This window comes from Patagioenas fasciata, chromosome 19, assembly GCF_037038585.1.
Source record: "Patagioenas fasciata isolate bPatFas1 chromosome 19, bPatFas1.hap1, whole genome shotgun sequence".
NCBI classification, from domain to species: Eukaryota; Metazoa; Chordata; class Aves; order Columbiformes; family Columbidae; genus Patagioenas; species Patagioenas fasciata.
In genome coordinates this window covers 3,339,186-3,355,877 of record NC_092538.1, presented here as the reverse complement: position 1 = coordinate 3,355,877, position 16,692 = coordinate 3,339,186, and the positions used below count along the sequence as shown (strand labels likewise).

General features: G+C 56.4%; 1 protein-coding gene across 1 annotated transcript in view; it reads right to left on the bottom strand.

Moving 5' to 3' along the window:
• The window catches only part of LOC136110225 (F-box/WD repeat-containing protein 10-like), a 28,789-nt gene that overhangs the window by 7,974 nt on the left and 4,123 nt on the right, over nucleotides 1-16,692 (bottom strand). The gene's annotated exons all lie outside the window — the stretch shown is intronic.

Here is a 16,692-nt window from a genome sequence, read left to right as displayed (position 1 = left end):
GGCCAGCAGCTCACTGCTGGTGGGTGACCACCTAGGAAACAGAGGAATTGACAGTTTTGTAAGCACTTGAGCTTCAGTGGCTATTAATGATGCTGTTGTTAGCAGTGCACCACAAGAGCTGGTTGATTTTCCTTAAACCCTTCACTATTGTACTGTTGAAAGGAAAACACTGGACACTCAGTGTCTTGCAGGACAATTCAACCCAGCAAGGCTGGGGGGCAGAGGTGTGTGGGATGACAACTCTTCCCACTCCCCTTTGTCCCGAGGAGCAGGCAGGGGCTCCCGAACAGCCCGGAATCCCAGTTCTAGTCTGCAAACAAAAGCTCCCTCCCCAGAGGAGGGAGGGCTGTGTGCTGCTCCTCCCCACCGCCGGCCCTGCAGGGAGGGGCTCTGCTGACAGCCACCCAGGCTGCTGACAGGCGACATCTTCCTGCCTGGGCACAGTTGCTTGCAGTTTGTGTTAAATTCAGCCACTTTAAGTCTCAGCTGGGAGAAATCAAGAGGATTTTCGCAGCTCAGGGGAATCCAGCACAAGCCCCAGCAAAGCAGCATTTGCTTTTCCTACACCCTTAACCCTCAAAAACACTACAGGGAAAACCAGCACGGCATCCGCACCCAGAACACCGAACCGCGCCGGCCTGGTTGCCCTCGGTGCGAGGTTTCGGTCCCCTCCAAGCAGCACATGAAGCATCAAGCGGTGCCCCCAGGCCCAGGTTCAGACAAACCCCTTTGTCCCCGGGTCCCACCGGCGCCCACCGGCCCCGGGCCCGCTCACCCGCCCCGATGCCCCCGCCGCGTCCCGTTGCCAGGAGGCAACCGCTTAACGGAAACCTCCGAGCGCCGCCCGTGTTCTGCCGACAGCCGCGCCCGCCCGCCAGCGCCCGGCGTTCCGTGCCGAGCACGGGAACCCGCGGCGGGGCAGGGGGCACAGAGCCCCCGGAGCACAAGGCAGCTGGAAAGTGAAGCAGAGGGGCTGTAAAAAGACCTCAGGGAAGTGGGAGACAAGAGAGGGGTAAAACAGCCAAACACCACACACACTCCAAAACAACAACCAACAAACCACACTTCCTTAGCCATCTAATGATTCAAAAATGCATGTAGATTAAGATTAAAGACCTGTTCATCTATCATTTGGGAGAAGGTAGGGGGGTTAATTAGGTTATTAGAAAAAACCTTTTGAAAAGAAGATCAAGTTCTGCAGAACAGCCTGCAAAGGCCAGGATGAACTCGTACCTCCCCAGGGACTCCCCTCAGCCTTGCAGGGACAGGCCCAGATGCATCAGGACAGCAGTGGCACGTACCTGGGTCATGCTCTGTTCACAGCAAGTTTGGAGTTATCGCTGTGCCTGTTAGGCAGGAGTGGAAACGATGGTGCTGGATGGGAGCACAACAGTCTCTGCCCTGCGGAGATCTCAGCGCTGTGCAAAGCACTCGAGGCACCATCCCATGCACATCCCTATGGTCACATTCGCCGTGCAGGATTTTAACACAGCCCTCGGGCTGAGCAAGCAAAGAAATGCAATGCTCCAGCCTCAGCTATTTCTCCAGCGCTGGGTTGTTTTCCTGCCCCAAAGAGCTACTTAGAACAAATCCACCCCTTTTCACCAGTACCAAGCACTGCTACGGGGTCTCTCTGGGTGCTTGCTCAACTAGATCAAAGTTTGGAGCTCTGCCCAGATCACAAACCCCTCCAGAAATGCGTTTTACTCCCTACGCACAAAAATGCTTCTCTTACCTACCTTCCTGCATATCTAATGGTATCTCATGAATAATATTTTCTAGCAAAACAGTCCATTTGGGATAACAGCACCCAGCACCGAGACACTGCTGTCCCAGGTGAGAGAAGCTCTCAGACCCCAGACCTCCAGGAGGGCTCTGGAGGGAGCAGCCACCTCTCCCTGGGCCAGATTGCATTCTGTCCCCTTCTCCATGTTCACAAGAAGGTGCAAGCACCCTGATAGGGCAGCTCCTACTAAAACCAGCACTGAGACCCTCATACAACCGCCCATGGCCTCCTGGCTTTCACAGAGACCCCCAGCCCCAGCGCTGAGATGTCACTCTCCACACCAAACCTGAGCCCTGCCAGGGGGACCAGGAGCACATCCCACCCTGCCAGCTCTGTTCAGAAAACCCAGAGTTACCTTCCTAGCTGCACATGGCTTCCTACCTGTGGGGTGCTCAGCACAGCAAACAAGCTGGGGCTGCAGGTGGCCCCAGCACCCCCACCCCAGGCAGCAAAGGGGGAACCATGGCAGCAGCAGATCCCACAACACATCCAGTACCCATCAGGGGGAAAAAAAACACCTGAGTGGGGGCAGGCAAAGCAAGAAACCCCCACAGTGGGCACAGAGAACAGGGCTGAGCAGGACACATCCCAGCACTGGGGCTGCTGGGCTTAAATTGGTGTCCAGGAGCAGAGGGGTGCAGGTGAGGATGTTCAGGGTAATGAAGGCATCAGGGTGGGGATGCCCGTGGGAGGGGGTGTTGGGGGCTCTGAGGTGCCTGGGGATGTGTGTGTGTCCCCAGCCGTGCAGGGGACAGGGGGACAAGCACAGCCCTGTAACACACACGTAGTGGCTGCTGCTGGGTGTCACGGTGTGGAGACCCAGGATCGCCCCTACACGCTGCCCTGCGCTGGGCCCAGGCGGGTGCTCCCCCAAACTGCCAGCACCCACTCCTGGGCACCCCCCCCACTGGCTGCCACCCCTGGGCAGGCACAACGGTGCTGGGCTGTACTGGGACCTGCTGGTTCACAGCAGGATTTGGGGGGGGCCTGGAAGAGTAGTCAGGCACCCCACCCCATGCTGAGCTGGATCCATCCACCAGCACCATGTGGAGGACATTGGGGTGCAGGTGGGCTGGGAGGGGGCTTGCAGGGTGAAGGGGCAGCATAGTGGGGTACAGGACAGGATAGTGGGGTGCAGGGAGAAATAGCAGGGTGCAGATGGATGACGCCCACTGGAGGGCAGGTAGAAAGACAGTCCATGGATCCCAGGCCACCCCACCAGCTCCTGGTGAAGCCAACCTGCGGTAACTGGGCATTGGTGCTCATGGTGGGGGACCAGCCATAGCAAGCGCCCACGGTGTATCCCAGCAGGGCTCACCACATCATGGGGGAGGCACAAGGATGTTGGGGGGCAACTCATGAAGAGCAATCACACCCCCAGCCCAGGATCCCTGCTCTGCTCCCCCAGGTCCCATCTCGGTCCTCACACCAGCGGGACCCCAGGGCAGTGCATGGGGGGACCCTCACCCTTGGCTGCTGCCTCAGCCCCCAGGTGGGGTCCCACAGGGCTCTCCCACCCCCCTCCCAGCTGGGTGTCCCTGTGGGTGCAGCAGAACCCCCCCCAACATCCATTTTAAGCCTTTTTCCAGGAAATAGGAGCCAGAAGCCGCTGAGCGGTCACTGTCAGCCCCTGCCCGCACGGAAGCCACTCGGGGTTGCAGTCAAGCCGGGTCAGCCGTGTTTATTGAGAATGGTTGTGGAGGGATTAAAAACATTTCCACTAGCTCTGTAAGAATGTATAAACCTATACTCTGCTTCTCCCTGAATAAATGCCTCTCTGACCGTCATGCAAAGGGAGGTACTTCTGTAAGAAAATAGCAACGTTAAAAAAAGGAAAGCGCTAATACACCCTGCAGGGCCCTGCCGTGTCAGGGGGGTCCCTGCCCGCGGGGGCCAAGGGACCCTCTGGCTGGCACGGGGACATGGGTGACGCACGCGGACGCTGCTCCAGCACCCTGCAGCACCCACCCCCAGTACAGCCCCCGTCAGCAGAGCCCTTGGTGTGCAAACCCCTTCGCTCAGGGGTGACCCCCCCGGGGACCACGGCTCAGGTGGCTCTGATAGGGAGGGGACACGTCCCCGCGCTAGGGAGCTCCCAGTGATCCCATTGCTCCCAGTTCTGCCTCCACCCTGCAGCTTTGCTGTCCCATCATCTCTCCCCATAGCCAGGGACACCCCTGCGGGGGACACGGCACAGTGTTCTGCAGGGCAGCAACACGGATGGGGACATCCTGGGGGGACACAGGGACACAAAACTGTGTCCCCAGCAGCAGGGCAGATGGAGGGGCTGGGATCGCTCCTCCACTTAAGCCAGGGCCAAGCTGAGCGTAACAGTGGAAAGCAGGCAGCTCGAGGTGACACGGGGACAAGGGACACGATTGGCGAGCAGATTGGCCAGTGGCCCTGCCCCGAGCGGCAAGGGGCACAGAGAAAGCCAAAGCTTGGGGATCAGAGCTGTCCCCAGCCCGCCAGGGGGTGGCTGGGGCAGCATCTGGCCGAGACAAGGGGCCTGTCCCCCTGGGTGGCCTGTCCCCTCGCTGTCCCCGCGGGCTGGGCGCTGGTCGCTTGGCGAAGGCGATACCGCAGCAGCGTAGGGTGGCGGGTGCGGCGTTGGTACCGGGGCAGGATGGAGCGCGATGTAAACATTTCTGATCTGGGGGGTGGCAAGGAGGAGAAGGAGGAGGAGGAGGGGGCTAGTGCCAGTCCTTCATCTGCTTCTGGATCTTCTGCAGCATCTCCTGCATCTGCCGCAGCTGGAGGGGAGCAGAGCAGGGAGCGTGGCGGGGGCTCGCACCCCCCAGCCCCCTTGCAAACCATAGTGGGGTTGAGCATCCCAAGCAAATTGGGATCCGCGAGTGCTGTGGGTTGGGGAGGGAACCTCTGACACCCCTCCAGCACCCCCCACCATGGCTGGCAGCTGCTGGGGTCTGCGGGAAGGGTGGTCCCTTGCTGTGGTCGCCGTTTGCTCTGCCCGCTCCGTGATCTTACTCACCATCTTCTGTATTATCACAAAACGCACATTTTGAGTCAACGGATTCTCATGATTTAACAGTCTGTGAACTTACTGTACCATATAACAGACAAAGACCTATTAAACGGTAATATGCTTAAACAGATACCTACAAAGGAAACAGGTTAATAAGGAAAGCATCTTGCAGAGTTCAGCAAGTTTACTGTGACCTGTGTGTTATCAGTTAACTCTCTCAGCTTGTTGAAGTTCAAACCGTTCCGCCTGTAAAACTGTCCGAAATGATTTAATGATCTCTTGTAGAGATTTCTTTTGTCCTGTTCCTCTCGCCTTAAAAGCAACATTAATTGTAACAAAGTGTTATACTTCAAGATTCTATTCTTCGGCCACTTTTCCCAATCATTTGACTTATACAGGAGCCACCATTAATTATAATATTTCACAAGATCTTCCTTCCTCATATTTCCAAGTGCTTTCCTATGTTTTAAAACACCTCCCAATACCGATTTCTTAGGAACACGAATGAAAACAGCCGTTCCCGACCCCATCTCGTAAGTAAAGACCATGAGAAGAGGGAGGGGGGAAGCACAGGGCTGCTGGCAGCGCGAGTGGGAAAAGTGGGGAGAAAGTCTTACGGTGCACTTATAGCACAAAGAAACAATTCTGACAACAACCAGTAAAACAATGAACTCGCGTTCCTGACAAGCTGCTTGATTTTCAGCGAGGCAATGCACAGAAGCATGCAATATGTACTGTAAAACCCGCAGATAACACGTCGATAGCAAACATTAGCATTCTCTGCTGCTAATTTCAACACCAGCGCTTCCTTAACTTCTAAGTTTTCAACCTACTTATTGATGGCCTCTTGAAGATGGTCGATAAATTGCATGTAATTCTCATTGGGACCCTGATAATAGTTATAAACGATTTGGCTGCTTTGTTGGTTTCAGACACCTCTACTATAGCTTGATATGCGAAGTCCGTTGACTGTCTCAGGATTTCAGAACTAATCGCTCCTGTAATTGTGGTGTGCCAATTAGTGTCTGTCCTAGGAGTTGGGGGATACCCACTCCTTTCAACGAGTCCCCATCGTTCCGTCCTAAATGATCCACAGCTGTTACACTGCATAGGTCTAATTTTGCTTGAGTCTTTCATGGTTTTTATCTGATCTCGAGGCAACACACACACGAACTCTTTTTCCTGTTAACTTTTGAAGAAAATGCTGCAAACCCCCGTCCTCATCCGAGTCATCAGATAACGCGGACTCGGGCGGTGCTGCAGAATCGTTAGGAACATGGGGGTTCGGAACAGTGCACGTTCTCGCCAATACTTTCTAGCATCATAGCTATTCGTATAACCTGAGTCCCCAGGCGCACCCCCTTTCCCGTCACGATCAGCGTGACCGCATTGCCGACTGCTGGATTCCAGCGACTCCTTCTGCTCTCTCGTGGAAGCTGGAGGGTTAAAAGGCGATAAAAAAAGATACAAATTGGCAAAATTGTTTGCGACTTTAGCATTCTCAGCTTTCTCAGGTTCTTTGGGCAAGTTGTCCGACTCCAATCCTCTGGACTTGCTGTTCTCACCAGGGTTGGGCAATGGTACAGGAGCCCACCCGCTCGGCATTTTTCCTCCCCCCGCCCCGGACTGCTGAGCTATCGGGGGTGCCGAAAGCACAGCAGGGGATGGAGTAGGGAGGGAATCAAAGACACGAACCGGGTGAACTCCACAGCGACTTTCAGGATACTTATCAGGCTGCAACGCTGCAAAAATTCCGGCAGCAGCAGACCGTTCAGCCTTAAGATCTTTTAAGGTGCTAATTATAAGCTTCCATGTAGTTGCTAATGATTTAGTTTCTTTATCTCCATTGCTGACTTTATCCCATAATTTCTGCCCTGTGTCGTCCCAAAGTTCAAGTTTAAGTCACTAATGCTCATAACAGTCTTTTCAGGTTTTAATTGCTTCGCTGTAGTAATTATCAGTTTCCAGGCGGTTACAAGGCCGAGAATATGTTTTTCACTGCGACTAATTGCCTTCCACAACACCGTTCCCACTTTTTCTCAAGTCTCTCTTTGAAAAACTCCTAAGAGATCAGCAGGAAACCCATTGCCTCTGCACCAAATTAATAGTCTTTTGAGGTTACTCTCCTCATACTTCACCCCTCTCTTAGAGAGAATATGCGAGAGGAGCCGCAGTATTTCTTCTTCTTTAAAAATATTCTGCCCCGTCTCCTCCCGCCCCCAGCTGCCCACCTCTTTGGGTGTCCGTTGCAAGGATATCGGATTCTTTATCCCTCCTCTGTCGCTTCTGTAGCGATCAATCAGGAGTCACGCAGCCCGCAGACCGCGTCCCGGTCACGGTCCAGCCGAGCCGTTCCAGCTGGGGCTCGCTCCCCGCAGCGACCGTCCCCCTGCCGTAAATTCTCCTTATGGGTCACGTCGGGGTCTCCACTTGCGGGGGCGAAAACTCATGGACTCCACACAATTCAATATGAATTCAAGCGAAGCCATTTATTAGAGAAACAAGCCTCTTTATATATGCAGTTATTTCCTGATCACGCGTCCACGCTCCAGGCGTGCACGGGCCGATTGGATGTTGTCCGTGTTCACGAGCTGTCCACGGGCCCGAGTCTCACTGCTGATAGGCCTGTTGATTTACATCCCCCACCACGGCTGGCAGCTGCTGGGATGCTGCGGGAAGGGTGCTCCCTTGCTGTGGTCGCCGTTTGCTCTGCCCGCTCCGTGACGATTAAACAGAGCTCTGCTTTGTGCTCCTGACACGACCTTTGCCTTTGTGCCATTAACGCGGTGTGAATTGTGTAGAATCGAAGCAGGGAGAGCTGATGTCAACGGGAGGAGCTTTGACGTGTGGGGTGTGGAGAGTCTGCGGGACTGGATGCTCTTGGAAGCTGATTTCTGCGGCGGCCGATTTACGGGAGCTCGTGCAAGGCTGGGTTAAGTTTCTTTAGGAATATTTTCAAAGTATTTGCCACTATAGACTCTGAGTTTTGCTGAGGGCCACTGCAATGGAGATTCTTGAACACTTTCTCCTGCCCCCAGGCTAATCTTCCGCGGTGTTTAAATGCTGCCTAGGAAAGTTCAGTGGCATAATGATTCTATTTGCTGTGTGGCCACAGCCTCAGTGTGGAAATCTCTCCGTGGACAGATCGGTAAGATTCCTCGCGTGTACAATCCGTGCTTTTCAGACGCCCATCTCTTCATGCGTGCTTTGTGAAGCGCTGAGGATGGTAACGTTGATATTTAGCTTGTCCCTGGCAATTAGCGCTAACATTCAATTCATGAATGTGCGAGTGAGACGCTGAGGAAGAGCCTCCGATGATGTTGTGTCAGTAATACTCGATTTCCTAATCCCGCCGTTTGTTTTCTACATCCCAACACGCAGGGCACAAGAGGACGGCTGCAGGTCAAAGAGCTTCTGTTACAGAAACTTCATCTAAGCCAATTTACGCGCTTGATGCTAGGAAGGCAATTTCCTTATCAAGTCTGTTTTTTCTGCAAATGAAATGTTAAGTGTTTTCTCTGGTAGGGGGAGCTTCATTTGATCTATTAACACATCAATGCACATGCTTGCAGTTGTTGTCATAGTTGTCCTTCAGCAGGAATGTATGGTAAGCATCCAAATAAAGATCAGTATTGGCGGCTGGTTTCCGTGTGCGGGTTTGAAGAACTCCCTGCGCAAGCGTGTCCTGACCAATGAGGTGGAATTTGGGAAGGAGGATGTGCAGGGAGTGACAGACTCCTCCTGGCACTTGGAGCGAGCTGGCAGCTCCCGGGCGAGCGCTGCTGTGTTGTGTGTCCGTGTGCGCGTGTTTTGGCTGTGAGCGGCCGTGTGGCCGTTGGAGCTGCCGCGTGGCCGTTGGAGCTGCCGCGGCAACGGTTCCGCAGGCAACGGACACCCGGTTCCACAGGCGGTGCCGGCGGCGGCTCCGGCAGGCGGTGGAGCGGCCATGGCTGCGGCGGGGCCGGGGGACCGGGACGCGACTGCCACCGTGCGGGGCCAGAAGACACGGCTGAGCCGGCGCGCCCAGGAGCTGCGCGCCGCCACCGCCGTGCAAGGTGCTGCCCCTTGGGCTTGGCGGGGACGGGCTGGGGCTCTCGCTCCCCCCGTTGTCCCGCACCAACGGCGCCTTCGTGTCCCCCAGAGCAAGGGAGTGAGTTTTTCACGCAGTCCTGCGAGAAAAAGCTCCGTGGGAACAGGGAGCGGCTCCCCCGCCTGTGTGAGGCCGTGCAGGAGGATGCCCAGGCTCTGGCCACGGCCCGGAAGGTAGCGGGAGGTCCCATCTGCCACGTCCCCCTGCCCGGTGCTGGCCCTGCAGAGCCACCTGCTCCGCCAGCCCTCTCCGGGAGCAGACAGCAGTAGGACGTGACCGTCCCCATGCTGACGGGGACGTTCTCTCTGCCCGCAGCACAAGCCCGTCCTGGCCCCCGAGGTCCTCAGGGCGCACAACTTGCCCCCCGATCTGGCCGGGCTGACGGTGGAGGTAACGGGCTCTGGTGGGCACGGGCTGGTGCGGGGGCTGGGGCTCAAGGGACGCTGGGAACAGGGTGCGCCGTGGAGGGACCCGGTGCCGGCACAAGGACAAGCCCACAGGGCTGGTGTGGTGAGACACGGGGTGTTCACCTGTGTCCCACGGGTCCCTTTCCACCGCAGGACGCATCCGTGCAAGGTCCTCCTTTAGCTCCCGGAGCAGATCCCTTGCCCCAGCAGAGCTCCTGGCCCTTCCAGCCTGCCTCTCCTGGGCTGTCTGACGCAGAGTCCCCCAGCCCTGAGGTGTTGATGTCACCTCTGCCTTACCCCACCCACCCCCCAGAGCAAAGCTCTCCCAGTCCCCATCCTTCCAAGGGAGTGACAATGTCCTGGAGCAACGTCCCAGCGTCCCCGGCTCTACGGTGGGGGGAGTTTCCCAGGCAGGACCCCCTTCTCCCGCGGGTGCCCAGCAAGCGCTGCCTCCAGCTTGGTGACCTCTGGCTTGCCCATCCAGGAGGCCCGGGAGAAGCTCCGGGCCACAATCTACAAACAGGCGAACACGCTCAACATGCTGGACTACCAGCTGAGGCAGCGCTGCCAGACCCGGGACAAGCTGCAGCAGCAGCTGCTGCGGCTGCAGGAGGAGGAGTCAGATGAGACCAAGAAGCAAAAGCGGGTACCCAGGACCCCTCTTCCTGGGGTGGCTGCACCCATGGGAGGCTTGAACCCAAGCCCTGCAGCCCCTGGGTAGGTGCTGGGTTCAGCAGGTGGTGTCAGCCCATGTGTCCCCCCCATCTCTGCCCCAGATGATTCGCCAGCTGGAGAAGGAGCTTGACAAGATGCGCGCCAAACTCCGCGCTGCAGAGAAAGTGGGCACCGTGTACGAGCGGGTGTATGATGCCCTGCAGAAGGTGAGCCCCTCCTCAGCGGGCCATCGTCCCACCTGCTCCCCCTGCAAAGGCAGCGAGGTGCCCCAGGGACTGTGCTGGAGGGACGTCCTCCTGGCTCAGCGAGGTCCTTCTGCTCCCCTCCATGAAGTGGTGAGAGCCTGGCCCGGGTTGCCCAGAGAGGTGGTGGAGGAACCATCCCTGGAGACATCCCAGGCCAGGCTGGAGTGGGCTCTGAGCAACCTGAGCTGGTGAAGACGTCCCCGCTGATGGCAGGGGTGGCACTGGGGGAGCTGGGAAGGTCCCTTCAACCCCAGCTATTCTAGGATTCTGTGATTCCATCCATTGTCACAGTGTGGGGACCCCCAGGGCTCAGTGGGGTGACACGCTGTGGTTCCCTGTGTCCCAGGAGGTGAGCCAGCTGACTAGAGACGTGGAGCGCATGTGCAGGGAGTCCGAGCTGGACGACATGGAGCTGAAGGACATGGAGGCCAGGGCCGAGGAGGCCCGCAAAGCTGCTGAGAGAGCCCAGGTGAGATCAGCCAGGGCACCCTGGGGCCCACTGCCACCCTCCAGAGCCCACAGACAGCACCATGCACCCAGGCTGGTGGATCTTCCTGCAATGAAGAACAAAAGAGACTAAGCTGGGCTGGCCCACGGCACCTAGATCCTCTGGAGCTCCTCTCACGTCTCATTCTTGGGCCAGGATGCCCTAGGGCTGGGGACAACGTGCCCAAAGCAACAGCCATGGTGAAAGTAGCACTCTCCACCCTCCAGCCCTCCCTGCCCTCCATCCTGCTCGCTTTCCTACCCAGCCCATTTACACGGGGGGTCATTTATGACACTGGCCATCTCAGAAGCTCAGCTGGCTCACAGAGGTCCATCCTCAGAACAAGAAAGCCCTTGAGGTGCTGGAGCGAGTTGAGAGAAGGGAACAGAGCTGGTGAGGGGCTGGAGCACAAGTGTGATGGGAGCGGCTGAGGGACCTGGGGGGTTCAGCTGGAGAACAGGAGCTGAGGGGAGACCTTCTGATCTCTGAACTGCCTGAAAGGAGCTTGGAGCCAGGGGGGTCGGGCTCTGCTCCCCAGGAACAAGCGCCAGGAGCAGAGGAAACGGCCTCAAGTTGCGCCAGGGGAGGTTGAGGTTGGATGTGGGGAACAATTTCTTCCCCAAAGGGCTGTGGGGCATTGGAACAGGCTGCCCAGGGCAGTGCTGGAGTCACCATCCCTGGAGGGCTGGACAGACGGACATGAGGTTCTTAGGGACATGGGGCAGTGCCAGGGGTGGGTTGACGGTCGGACTCGATGATCTTGAGGGGCTTTTCCAAGCCAAATGATTCCATGATTCTGTGGTCCCAGCTTCTGCAGCCACTTCTCTCTTCTCTGATACCCTCCAGAAGGAGCTGGCCAAGAGGGAAGCCGAGTTCCTTGCGGAGCGCTCCCTGGACACCCAGAAGGTTCCCATGGAGAGGCTGTGGCTGAGGGAACTGAGCGAAAAGAAAGTGCCAGCGGTGAGCTGAGGGGAAAGCAGCAGCACCGAGCCCCATGGGTGGGGGTGGCAGGGCCAGCTCCCCAGGGTGCCAGCAGCTCGGGGGGTGACCATGAACGTCCTTACAGGCAGCCAAGTCCGAGCCCAGCACGGACGTCTCGACCCAGCAGGACCCAGTGGTGGGTGAGTGCTTGGCGGGGTGCAGTGGGGTGGGACGCGGGGGCAGCTCCGGGCATCCCTCTCTGCCGCTTTTCTCCCGCCTCAGCCACCGAACTGGAGGCCGCCGAGTCCCAGAGAGACCGCGAGGCCAGGATAAGCGAGACGATGGAGGCGGCCAAGGCTGCAGTACAGTGCTCCCGCCTCTGGGTAACGGAACAAGCCATCTCCCCAAAAACCTGAGGCTGCTCGTAGCCACAGGGAGCCGAGACCTCTCAGCTCGCTTTGTTTTCTTGAGGGGTTCTCAGCTCTCATGTGGGCCTGGAGAGCCCAGAGCCCCTATGTGTGGGCAAGGATGGAGCTGTGTTTCTCCACGCCTTGAGCCTGCAGTGGTCCCTGGTGCAGAAACCTCCCTGAGGCCACGGGCCAGCTCCTGCACCCTGCATGAGCACTGTGGGCTGAGTTCTCGTGCTGTCCCTTGGTTAGAACGTCCCCAGCAAGCTCCTGACACAGGACTCAACCTTGGAGGACCTGGAGAAGTACATCAAGGAGCAGGAAGAGCTGCAGGAGGAGCTGAAGAAAAAACTGAGGGATCTGGAGCTGAAGAAGGCTTTGCTCCTGTTTCAACCGGCCCCCAACAAAACCAGGTGCTGCTGGCCTCGGGACAGCCGTGTCATAGAATCACAGACTCGCTTTGGTTGGAAAAGACTCTCAAGATCACTGAGTCCAACCATCAACCCACCCCTGGCACTGCCCCATGTCCCTGAGAACCTCATGTCCGTCTGTCCAACCCTCCAGGGATGGTGACTCCAGCACTGCCCTGGGCAGCCTGTTCCAATGCCCCACAGCCCTTTGGGGAAGAAACTGTGCCCCAGATCCAAGCTCAACATCCCTTGGCGCAACTTGAGGCCATTTCTGTTTGTCCTATCACTTGTTAGGATTAGGGTGGCGAGAGCCTGTCCCATGTTGGCCAGAGAGGTGGTGGATGAACCATCCCTGGAGACATCCCAGGCCAGGCTGGACGGGGCTCTGAGCAACCTGAGCTGGTGAAGATGTCCCCGCTCATGGCAGGGGGGGGTGGGTTGCAACCTGAGCAGCTTTTGCAATGATTTGTGGTGTCTCTGCACCCCTGTGCAGTTGTATGCATGTGGCTGTGGTTGGCTGCAGGATGCTGGAGAAGGAGCTGAGGGCGAAACTGCAGGAGCAAGAGGCCCGGCGGGACCGGTCGCGAGCCCAGATGCTGAAGAACGAGGAGCTCCTCTTTCAGATTGAGAACAGAATCGACCACCTCCTCTTCCGTGTGCGTGACATCACCGTGCCCGGCCAGGTAACCCCCCAGCGCTGGGTGGTGCAGTGACACAGCGCGGTGACACTTGGCGCAGCCACCGTCACCCCAGGTGGCTCATTTTGCCCACCAAGGTTGTTCTCTCTGTCTCCAGGATGATTCTCTCCTGTCCCGGGGGCTGGAGGAGAAGCTCCAGTGCCTGGTCCAGAAGTGGCAGTACCTGGAGCAGCGGGTGGCCCACCTGCCCCCTGAGTACAAGATCCTGGACGAGAGCAGCAAGGTACGTGGGGTGTCCATCCCTGCTGGGGTCTTTGGGGACCCGCACCAGGAGGCTCCTCCTGATGGCCCGTCCCAAGTGAGGAGAATGGCGGTGGCCCCGTGGAGCAGCTCAGCTCCAGGTGGCACTGGGCACTGCAGGGCGTTGTTGCCAGGGGATCATCAAGGGCATCCCTTGGGTTGTAACACCCACCTCCCCTTCAACAACTAACCCAGGGTGTGTTTCACAGATTTTTGTGAAGGCCAGGGATTTTCTAGAGAAGAAAATGTCAAGCGATCCTCGGAACGTGATGGTTTCCTTCGAGGAGAGAGACAGCAGCGCTGATGGTAGGAGAACACAGCGGGGACGCGTCCCCCGGCGACTGTCCCTGCCCCTGCCTGTTGGGATTTCTGACCATCCTCGCCTGTCTCTCCCTGTCCCAGCAGAGCCCAGCCCATGAGTTCTCTCCAGACCTTGGGGCTGTCTCCAAGGCTTTGAGCATGGGTGGTGCTTTTAGGTGGGGATGTGGGAGCATGAAGGTGGCCGGTGGGGTGGCGAGCGTTGGACCACAGAAGGAACAAGAAAAGATGCTATGGGGGAGGGAGGGAGAGCCTTGTCTTCAAAATCACCTGGTTTCGAAGAATAACCAGTGCTGGGGTCTGTCTGTGGCCTCTTCCTCTTGGATGCTCTTGGAGGAGCCACTGAGTTTTTGGAGCTTGCCACCTCTTTTGAATGAAGCTGGAGCGGCGTCCAGCACCGCGTGGCTCCAGACCTTTCTGGGAAGCCCCAGCAGCTGGGGATGGGCCACAGCAGCGGCACTGCCAGGCCCTGCAGGTCAGCCTGGGATGCTGGGCAGGAAGAGCCAGGGCTTGGCAGGAAAGCTCACTGGGATGCCACCAGCCCTCCAAAACGTGCTGGCTCTCCCTGGTGACACCGGCACAGCGGAGGTGGCCCTGCAGACCCTCCCCAGCCCATTTCTCTCTGTTCGCTCCTCCAGAATCCTCTGAATCCTCTGAAGAGAAGGAGGACGAAGATGGCGAGCACGTCCCCACTCGGGAAGACATCAAGAGGGAGGGGCAGCTGCTGATCCAAAGACACAAAAAAGCCATCGAAAAGTAGCAACCGCTCCACGAGAGCTTTGGATGCCCCCGCCCACCCCTTGTTCTTTGGATGCCCCCACTACCCCTGTGTTTTGGATGGCCCAGACCATCCACTTGACCCTGTATTCTCCCACCACCCCTTGTACCCTTTCTCCAACAGGTTTAATAAAGCAGATCTTTTTCGTTCCTCCCAAACCTGTGGTCAAGCTGCAATGGGGGGTCCTAGGTCACTTCTGTCACCCGGGACGCGTGAGGGTCAAACCTTGAGGAGCACTCACCTGGGTTTGGAGGCAGCCCCATCGCCCTGGCCCTCACCCAGCTGTTCTCCTCGCAGAGCTGGGGATGGGCTGGGGTGGGGACGGCGTTCCTGGCCAGAGGAAAGCCGGGGGCAGCCTGGCTTTTCCCCACTTGATGCTGTGGAGCCAGCAACTTCCTGGGACCTCTGTCCCCCAGACGGCTCTGAGTGCACCAGTGGGCCACTGTGTGTCCACAAACATCTGCCAAAGCCTCAGGTAACCAAGAAACCCACTTCTCAGCAGTGACATCACCGAATCCAAGAGCCAGAGTCTGTTGGTCAACAGCTGGGAATGTCCAGTTCCAGGTATTCTGACAGCCTGAAGGTCATAGAGAAAATCATGGAATCCCAGAATCAGACTCACAGAACAGTTTGGGTTGGAAGGGACCTTCAAAGCTCCTCCAGTCCAACCTCTGCCATGAGCAGGGACATCTTCACCCAGATCAGGTTGCAGCTGGTAGAAATGATGACCTTTCAGAGCGTGCTGGTGGTACTTTGTCCCTTGTGCCCTGCCCTGATGTGCAGAGGAGACAGAAGGGACACTGGGAAGCTTTGGGGAAGACCCTCCATATGCTGAGGTGTTGCGTCTCCTTCCTCTTCAGCCTCTAAAAGGCATTTGGTAAAGAGCAGAGTTGGAACTGGGGGTTCCCACCTTTTGAGATAAACTGTAAAAACTCATTAATCATTTTGGTTGGAAAAGACCCTCCAGATCATGGAGCCCAACCATAACCCACCCCTGGCACTGCCCCATATCTCTGAGAACCTCATCTCCGTCTGTCCAACCCTCCAGGGATGGTGACTCCAGCACTGCCCTGGGCAGCCTGTTCCAATGCCCCACAGCCCTTTGGGGAGGAAATTGTTCCCTATATCCCATCTAAAGCCTCCCCTGGTGCCAGTTGTTTCAGGCTCTTGGTCTGGTCTTTGCACTGGGACTGTGGGGAACAGAGAAGCCACAAAACGTGTTGAAGACTTCTCTCTGGTAAAGCTGGACTCCAAGGACATTCGCACATCCCACGCACTTGGGGGCGGTTATCCGGCCCGAGATACCATTCTCACAAGTCTGGGCTATAACTTTTTACAATTACAAGAAACGTACACAAAGTAATCTGTCCAAGGCCCTTTATATGTTATTATGTTAGTATTATGTCTTTGACCATCCAAATGGTCACGTTAGTATTGATCTTCCTTTATCATCCAGATGGCTGGAACCGCACGTCTTGCTCTCCCATATTTGACTTTCCAACATTTTCCCCTTTTTTGTTTTAAAATCAGGTTCTCAATGAGTGCAGTAAGGACCCTGGCTTTGTTCTTCTTTGCATTCTGTATCATTGTCCAGATGATTCGAAGGACTACAAGAAAAACATCACACAAGCATATCCAAATCCCTCAAAAACCCATATACGTAGACTGAGAGCTGAAAGTGAAGTTTTAGGGTCTAATCACTTTATGCTATGAGATAATGTTAGCCATTTTGTCTTACAGTCCTAATTCTTACAAACTGTGTAATTATTTGCAGGGTACTGGCTAAATCCTAAATCAGGCCTTGCACATTAGCAAAGACTGTTATTTTACTTGATATCACTCATAAACACTAGAATTCAAGTTCAACAGTATTACACATATTTAGCACTCTGATAAGAGAAAATACAGGTTCAGATAGCAGCTAAGGAGATTATTTAAATACAATATTGTAAGAACAATGAGGATCCACAACGTGCATGCAGTCACTCACAAGAAACAAAACCGGAGGCCTTTTACTTCAGGGTACTCACAAGAAACAGTCGCTCACTCCAATAAAGAAGTGGGGTGTCATTAATCCCAGGAAGTTTCCTTAGACGCTGTTCCTGTCTAAGGAAAGGACTCCAGTTCACAGACCCGCAGCTCCGAGAAGACCACTCAAAGGGGGTCTTCGGCGGGAACCCCGTTTCATTGTTTGGCCAGATGTGGCTGTGGGCGTTACAACATAGTCCAGAAGCTTCTCAGCGA